Source organism: Helianthus annuus, chromosome 5 (genome assembly GCF_002127325.2).
Source record: "Helianthus annuus cultivar XRQ/B chromosome 5, HanXRQr2.0-SUNRISE, whole genome shotgun sequence".
NCBI lineage: Eukaryota > Viridiplantae > Streptophyta > Magnoliopsida > Asterales > Asteraceae > Helianthus > Helianthus annuus.
In genome coordinates this window covers 36497974-36506665 of record NC_035437.2, presented here as the reverse complement: position 1 = coordinate 36506665, position 8692 = coordinate 36497974, and the positions used below count along the sequence as shown (strand labels likewise).

At 34.6% G+C, this 8692-nt stretch overlaps 1 long non-coding RNA gene across 4 annotated transcripts; it reads left to right on the top strand.

Annotated features, from left to right (window-relative positions):
* Positions 1-2094: 2094 nt before the first annotated feature.
* LOC110940382 lies at positions 2095-6029 on the top strand. 4 transcript variants are annotated; one of them, XR_004894324.1, is made up of 2 exons: positions 2095-2424; positions 3937-6029. It is a non-coding gene; the product is annotated as an uncharacterized LOC110940382 (long non-coding RNA). The 4 variants fall into 4 exon arrangements; XR_004894323.1 differs by lacking the exon at positions 2095-2424 and adding an exon at positions 2919-3039; XR_004894321.1 differs by lacking the exon at positions 2095-2424 and adding an exon at positions 2919-3070.
* Positions 6030-8692: the final 2663 nt, after the last annotated feature.

Sequence of the window (8692 nt, the reverse complement as noted above, 5' to 3'; positions counted from 1 at the left end):
TGCGGTATTATTAATGCGTCGTGACTTGATGTTTAATTAACACCTTCTGATTTATAAAGCATCATTTGGAAGTGATCGAACGGATTAAATAAATTCAGACAAGTATTATAAAAAGTCATAAAAAATATAAAGTGGTTACACTTCATAGTTCCTATTCATTATATTCCTTTTCATAATGGCCGGTGCTCAATTTCGTTATCAACTTTCCGGCCTATTAAGTTAGAACTAAACGATTTAATTAGAACATATTGAACGTGGGTATGGAGCAAATTCTATCTTGTACTGCAAGATTGAAATCAAATTCCCTAATGACCCGTGAGTAACGTGTAAGAATAAGAATCAAATTATTAATTAATATGTTTCGGATTCATTTGTGCATTAACTAACCACCTTTTTTACTTGGGTGATCATACAAGATAACTTAGAATCTTCGTTTGCCGTTGATGCTTCGATCGGGGTCGTTTCTACGATTTTGGAGGCCCTAAGCAACATACAAAATGAGGGCCTTTAAATTTGTATAATTTCACAAAAAAAGAACATGCATCTAAGAATATAAACTAAAATCATCGTAAGTCGTAACGGTCAACGATTCGTTGGCAGCAGACAAATAGGAAATAAGAACGATCTCTAATTGAGGAATTTTATAACGAATAACTAATATGTCAATGTATGCAATTATGCATATTAGCTTAGCTGGAGTTTTTAATAAAAAGTGAGTCTTTTTTTAAATAGAAAACTGGTTTTATTTTGTAATTAATTTTTTAATTTGGGTTATAACACACGTATTATATATATGATAACTTACTAAAAAACAGAGGCTCTTATTCTTTGGTGGCCCTAGGTCCGTGCCTAGGGTGGAAAGACTAACAGGCCGGCCCTGACTTTGATTTAGTGGTAGAGGAAAAATTCTCTCAGTGTTTAGACAGGTGGAGGTTATAAGTTCAATACCCTAGAAGTAACTTTGAGTCGTCTAAAAAAAACTTAGAATCTTCTTTTGCTAATGTAATTGAGTATAAATAAAAAAAGTTTGCTAATTTTTGGACAAATTAACTTTTCGATATTTTTAAATTGCAGGATTTAAACACTTCAACTCTTAGAGTACTACTAAACCAGTAAACCAGTATATGTTGCTTGGGGGCTAGATAAACTTAGAATTTGTTTTACAATAATTTAATAAAACTATGTTGCTATACGGCTTAATAAATTATATATGACTTATGATCACACATTTTAATTCTTTCAACGAAAACACTATCTTGATAATTCGAAAAAGGTTTAACGAAGGTTTATTGTCATGCCCAACTTAATAATCTGGATTAGAGGTATCATCCAGGCTTTAATATTTGCACTTATGTAGTTAAACGAGTTCCTTTTATTACGTATGGCAACCTAATAAAACCGTGATTTTAATCTTCTAGAGATTCATGAAACATGCAATATATATAGGGGTTGGTTAACGTACAATATTCCATAACGTATGATGTGTACGAGATGAAATTACGCACGTCATAAAACTAAAAAACCCTAATCACGCATGTTGAAAACTATAATCACGTATGTTGAAACCCATAATCATGCATGAACATAATCACACATGTACAAAATCAGAAATCACGCATGGGGTAAAAAACCTAATCACGCATGTTATCTTTTCACAGCGTACGCAGCATACAATAAGCAAAACTGTACAATACACTTTCACTATATATATATATATATACAGGATTAGGTTCAAGAGTGAACACTAGTGTAGCTTGCGAAGTGAGTGAACTAATCCTGGCCATACACGTGTGTAGATCAATGGCTAGGATTTGATGTTGAAATACACTAGTGTATTTTACGATTTAATGATGAGATCCTCGCCATACCTGTGTGTAGATCAATAGCCAGGATTTGTTCACTCAGTTCGCAAATATACTAGTGTTCACTCTAGAACCCCACCCTATATATATATATATATATATATATATATATATATATATATATATATATATATATATATATATATATATACTACTTTATAATACATATAGGAAGGACTTCTTAAAGTCCATAAAAATTCCCTTCAAACACCTCTAAAGCATGGTTTACAACCCTCTAAAGCACAAAATAATTTACACTTCCAATTATGCCCCTCCAAAACTTTTAGCATTTACCCGGATCCATCATCACCGTCCATTTCCTTTCACTTATTCACACGGATCGTGATCTGACGGGTGATATTGTTTTCACACGGATCCACCTTTCCCCTTCCTTCTCTCTCTTCTCTCTCATCTGTCTCACAACTCACATCTCACCAGATCTCATCCGCCCCCAACTCCATGCTTTCTCTCTCCCAGGCGATTTCCAGATCTAGGGTTTCAATAACCCTGAATCGTTCATTTTCTCTCAATCCGACAGAAGATCCAGTGGGGTTGACCTCAGGTAAGTTGGCTTTCTTGTAAACCTAAGTATTGTGCTATCCTTTGCTGAGGGAGTATATGTGATTTAAACACCATGTTCTGTGATGGTATATGTGGTTTAAACACCATGTTCTGGATGTTATCGTGGGGTTCTTTTTGCTAGATTTTCTGACATATGAAGTGGGTGTCACTGTTGTTGGATTTTTTTTTATTCTTCAATTAATTTTAGAAAGATTCATTTCAGTTGTTGATGTTGCAGCTAAATGAAGTATATGACTGTAGCAAGCCCCATTTAAACTTTTGCTTCAGATTGTGACTTTGGGTTCAAAGTTGATTTTGTTGGTTGCCCCTTTTCTTTATGCTTAGGCAAGTTCTTTATCCTCTCTTCTATATGAGTTTTTAAATAATAATGGAGTGTTCGGATGTGCGTCTGTTCATGGTGTTACTTATTTTATTTCTTATGCCAAATTGATATAATGATTGACATGTATGTGTGTTGAATGGTTAATTTAATAGGAATCTTGAACCCTAACAACGAGTATGCATCCCTGAATCCCAAAGAAGGTAGCTTTCACGGATGGAAATTGTATGGTTTTGTGAAGCTCAGATTTTTGCAGATTCAACAGTTAAGTCACAGGTCAACTGAGGCGTTTTCCACTTTAGCCAAAGTAAACAAGTCTATACCTTAAGATGAAGCTATTTGGGCCATTAAAGTAACAACTAATCAGTCTTTGTTTATTTGTGATATTAAACAGGCCTGAGTTTGTTTAAAAACTGTTTCCATATACTGTTTGTTCAAATGTGCTTTTTCATTGGTGTTTACCTAAAACAGATAAACATGATGTTTCAAACTAGATGGTGAGATCTTTGTCATGATCCCCATGATTCAATGAGTGTTAGAAGCAAAAATGATGGGGAAAGTAGTTTTACAGTAGAGCGATCTTTAAATACCAACACTCCATGTGCTGAGTTTTCTGATGCTTGGGAAGGGAATAATGTTTCTTTCTAATTATGTTTAAATATAGTTAAAGGTGAAAATGGGTAGGTTGGGTAATGTCTCTTATATATATATTTTTTAAATTTTTTAATCTTTATTTTATTTAGAACCAAAACGGTCTTGATGCTAATAGTTTTATGTGGGTTTATAAGAGCCATTGCTGCTTTATCTTTAACAACAGTTGCCTGGTTGTGTCAAAATGGCTTTGGGTTGAAACACGCCTTTTTATAGTACGGGTGGGTTGTGTTGGGTTGGGTTGACCCACAAACTCTTTTCTGTCCATGCTTCACTTTTTGATAAATCATGTTTATTATGATTGCCAAAATGTATATGAAATTGCGAATCTTATACTCTTGGAGATTGTATGCCTTAAATTGTTATTTATGATTGCCAAAATGTAAATGAATCTTAAGTTGTTGCATGTTGGAGATGTATGCCTTACGTTGTTATTATTCTTCAGAATTTGTTGTAATTTATGTCCGTTTGTTTTTTATTCTTCAAAAAAGCCATAATTATGTTTTCCTCCGGGTTCTGTAGATACGGACGTGAGTTGTGAGGGGACGGGAGTTGTGAGAGGACGGGATGACGGTAGTAGGCATCACTCAGGAGCACAATTCTGAAAGCAGATGTCTATTGTTATGTTAAAGAGGCCAAGCAAAATCTATCAAGTTACTTCTGCACATAAAGCGCAATGAGGGAGGTAACACTTATCTTTTGATATCCGAAAACTTATCTTTTATTATTTAAGAAAGACAAAGTCATAAAACTAGATCGTTTAATGTGGTTAACTATATAGTAGTCAAAAGCGCGCTAGAGTCTAGGTGCAAGCCTAGGCTCTCGGGACGAGGCGAGGCACAACTAAAACGCCTCAAACACACTCAAGTGCTAAAAACGCTTTGCACCAGCCTGAGTGGGTCTGAACCAGCCTTGTGGTTTCTTTATTTGAGTTGAATCCACTCTATAGTCAATCTCCCTTGCCATATTTCATTAAAACCACAAGACAGTTTAAAAAAATATATTAGATCTTCTAATATATTTGTAATGATCAGTATTTTACCCATAGTAAAAGATGGTTCCAGTCATTGTCATTGTGCTGACTATCACATTGGTAACTGAACCATTTATGATAAGTAGTATCCGGAAGTAAGAAGAATTAACTTCAATAAGTTATTGAAACCTTTAACAGGCTTTGGGTGTGGGGTTGTTTATGTAGGTAAGTTGTGTGCTTGGTTTTAAAAAGCGCGCCTCATGCGCGCTTAAGCGCGAGTCACAACAAGGCTCACACCTTGGGGCTTTTTCGCTCAGCGCCTAGAGTAATTACAAGAAGCCCAAAAAAGACGCGCTTTTTTGGGATTTTTCTGGGCTTTTTTGGCCTGGGTCACGCGCCTCTTGTACTCGAGGCGTTTTATGCATCTGAATGTTGTACCTTGGGTTTTTTGGTTTGTACATGTAGCTAAAATCATACAAAAACCTTACTTATGGCTATATTTTGGGTAGGGAAAGCTAATGACCTATGGGATATATAAAAATGTATATAATTAGCTTGCGGCTTGAGTATGAAAACCCCGCCACTTTTGCGCTTTGCGCTTCGTGTCTCGGTTTTAGACATTGTCGCTTTTGGGCGCCTCTCGCCTTATAAAACCAAGGTTGTGTGGTGTTTCATTGGTAGGTAAAATGAATGTATGATGCTATTTTTCTAAAAAAACAGAGTATGCATTCCTTTTTTGGTAGTTTTTAAAGTAAATTTTGATTTTATGTATATTTTTTCTCAACGTATGTTGCTATTATTGGTATTTACTTTCATTGTGTAAAAATATGTTGCTATTTAAATTTAAATTGATCATTCTTTTCTTGGAAATTTGTTTTTAAAAAATTGTCTGTTAGGTGCCCCTCATGTTCAACACACATTAACTGTAATTTGTAGTTCAGTCATCTTACCTAAAAAGGTAAAAAAAATAGAAGTCAAAAGCCCTTCCAACTCATGAGATCGGGAGGCAACTGACAGATTTCTGGATTCGGGCATAAACACATGTTTAGATGTTGCAGGTAAGGTTTAACACAAATCATTTTAAACTGCAGACGCCAAGGTACAGTCATTGGTTTTAAGTGAACATGGCCTTTTGTTTCCAAGGTACTATTTTTTCATGTTCTCAAACAATTATGAATTTATTATTGTATTTTTATACCTATTATTATAGATGACCCGGATTTTACTTTTGACTAACAAAAGAGTTGATAGGCAAATCATTAGAACCAGCAGCCGTGAGCAATAGCGCCACCACCTTCAATAAACGATATTCGTTTGGAATAACGGTTGTGATTCCATCATAGCAACCCAGCACCCGATAAATGATATCAGTTTGTGTTGCTGATGGAACCTTTGTCCTCTCTCCTGCTGAACCCAGAGATTATCACAAACCTAGGCAGCTCAAAACTTGGAAATGGTGATCAACCGGTGTTAATTGATTATGAACGTCTCAAAGTATAGATACGATGTTGTGGTTATGTTTTATGTTTCTGAAATGGAGGGTGAAAGATTAGGTTTAAAAAACTTATCGAGTTTCCATTGGCAATCTCATGTACTTAATTTTCCTATTAATGAAATTTGGTTTTTGCTGGTAAAAAAAAAAGCTAATTTAGATAAGTTAGCCAAAACACTAACCATGAGTTTCCATAGGCAGGTTCTAGACAAAAAAACTTGCAACGGTGTGTAAAGTTTTGCTTCTTTTTGCTTGATGAACCGAATTTATTCATGAAGTTTTTAATAGGAAAGTATCAATTAAAAATGGACTTTCATTTGATTTTCATCAAGTTGAATACAATTAATTAAATATAAACTATTTTTATTACCCTTTTTAGTTTTGACTTAGCATTCTGAAGCGCGATCAACTCCAAAAGATTTTGAACTTTCAAAAGGTTTGCACCAAACCGTACATTGCATTCGATGATCATCCAAATTTAAGACATGATTTGATTGTAGATTTAACTAAAATCCAGTGATCATTTTTTTTTAACGGCCAACAAACTCAATCCTGAGCACTCTCAGGACACCCACTGGACAAACGGAGTACTCCGAGAGTAACCCGAGTCCACCACTAATTCCGGGGAAAAACCCGGTAACCCACCTGCCCGTAGGCACGACAGTGAAATTACTGGTAAAACCCGTTTGGTTCAAGGATCCAACCCAGGTTTCCCTGGGTCTCCTAAGTCCTATCATTGCCCACAGTGCCTCACTCTGCACCAAGTGAGAGTCGAACCTGCATCAAATGCAAGCACTCCACCAGTTGACCTAGAGATCATTGGCAAAATCCAGTTATCATTAAAATTCAAGACACCGATTTGATTGGGCCAGTAACTTTTGAAATTATGATATAACTAAGAAATTCAAGAACTGAGGTATATATACATTAATACAAATACACAAACATAAACGAATTAAACAAGCGAGGTAACAAACCAATTTTGAACGACCTTTTTTCAACCGAGATTTGAGCAAGGCACGAGCTCTTTAAACAATTGGCACTATAAATCATCACCCGGGTTTCCTACAAGCTTTTTTTCAACCGAATGCCAGGCCTAACGCATGGGTAATTTCTATAAACAAAAGTCCGTAACTATCACGAGAAAATTAATTAACTAACGAAAAATAAGTACCACTTTGTAAATTGTCGCCGCCGCTGCATCGCGCGGGTCCCTGCTAGTATATATATATATATATATATATATATATATATAGGGTAGGGCTAGATAGAAAACCCTATATATATAAAAAACCCGAGAAAACCCAAGCTCCCGACATTTTTTTTTTTTGAAAAAAATAACACATGTAATATACATGTTTTTAAGACTTTTGGGCCAAAAAAATCAAAAAAGCGCCGAAGGGATATTTAAAAAAAAAAAACAAGTTTCAGCAATTTTCAGCGAAATTATGTCTTTTTTGCTTAACACGTGTTAGGAGCTGAAATTTGTTTATTTTTTTTTTTAAAAATCCCTTTGGCGCTTTTTTGTTTTTTTTGGCCCAAAACACTCTAAAACATGTATATTACATGTGTAATTTTTTTCAAAAAAAAAAAATGTCGGGAGGTTGGGTAAAAATGGCTTCCCATTTGGGTTTCCAGAGTTTTCTAAGAATTTTAGGGTTTTTTATCTAGCATTATCCTATATATATATATATATATATATAAGGTAGGGATAGTGTACAAAGTGTCTAAAGTGTGAGAATTGTAAAAAGTGTCTTAAACCATTAGATCTTTGATCTAATGGTTAAGATCAATAGGGACCAAATTATAAATTGTGTTATAATTATTTGGACTGATTTGAAAATTGTAGGGTTAATAGTGTCTTTGTATATGTTTCAAATTAGGCAACCTCTCCTAAATTCTATCAATTCACTCCTAAATTCTAGCGATTTAAATTTAACTTATTATAAAATCCGGACATTCTAAAAAATCCAGAAATATGTAACTGCTACAAGAAATATATAAAACTATACATCAATCATATAACACTATATAACACCGTATAACACTATGTAACACCATATAACACTATGTAACAGTATATAACACTATATAACAAATATATATAACACTGTACATCTATCATAGACATGCTATCAGAAAATATAACACTATAACACTATATAACACTATATAACACTAAATAACACTATATAACACCATATAATACCATATAACACCATATAACACTATATAACACTATACATCCATCATATAACACCAAAAAACACTATATAACACCATATAACACTATGTAACTATAACAACCTGACTTTTTGAAGTCAAAGTACAAGTCAAAGTCAAAGTCAAAGTTAAAGGAAGAAAAGATTGCTAATCAGATCAGTCATTCCTTGCTTAATTATTACTTATACTCTCCGACTCCATAATCGATGTATGCTAGATATCGCTATATTTGTTTACGATTTGTAATATGTGAAGTAACAATGCGATAAACATAATTAAACGCTAATCTACTTAACGCAAATGCAATCACAACTCTATAACAACGCAATCTCATCGCGAACTAGAAACGCAAGTTTACTTTTTTTTGTCTTTTAGGAGTTATGTTATTTTTGTAACTAAACTGTAATACTATCGCATCGCTTACTCGCAACTCGCTAAAACGCAATGCCCAACACACGAAACGGAAGTCGGAAACAAACTCGCACTTGCCGTCCGATCGAACGACCGTTCGATCGAATGGTCATCCGACCGGATGACCATCTGATCGGATGGCCATCTGATCGAAAGTCCCTTCGATCGAATCACTCCCA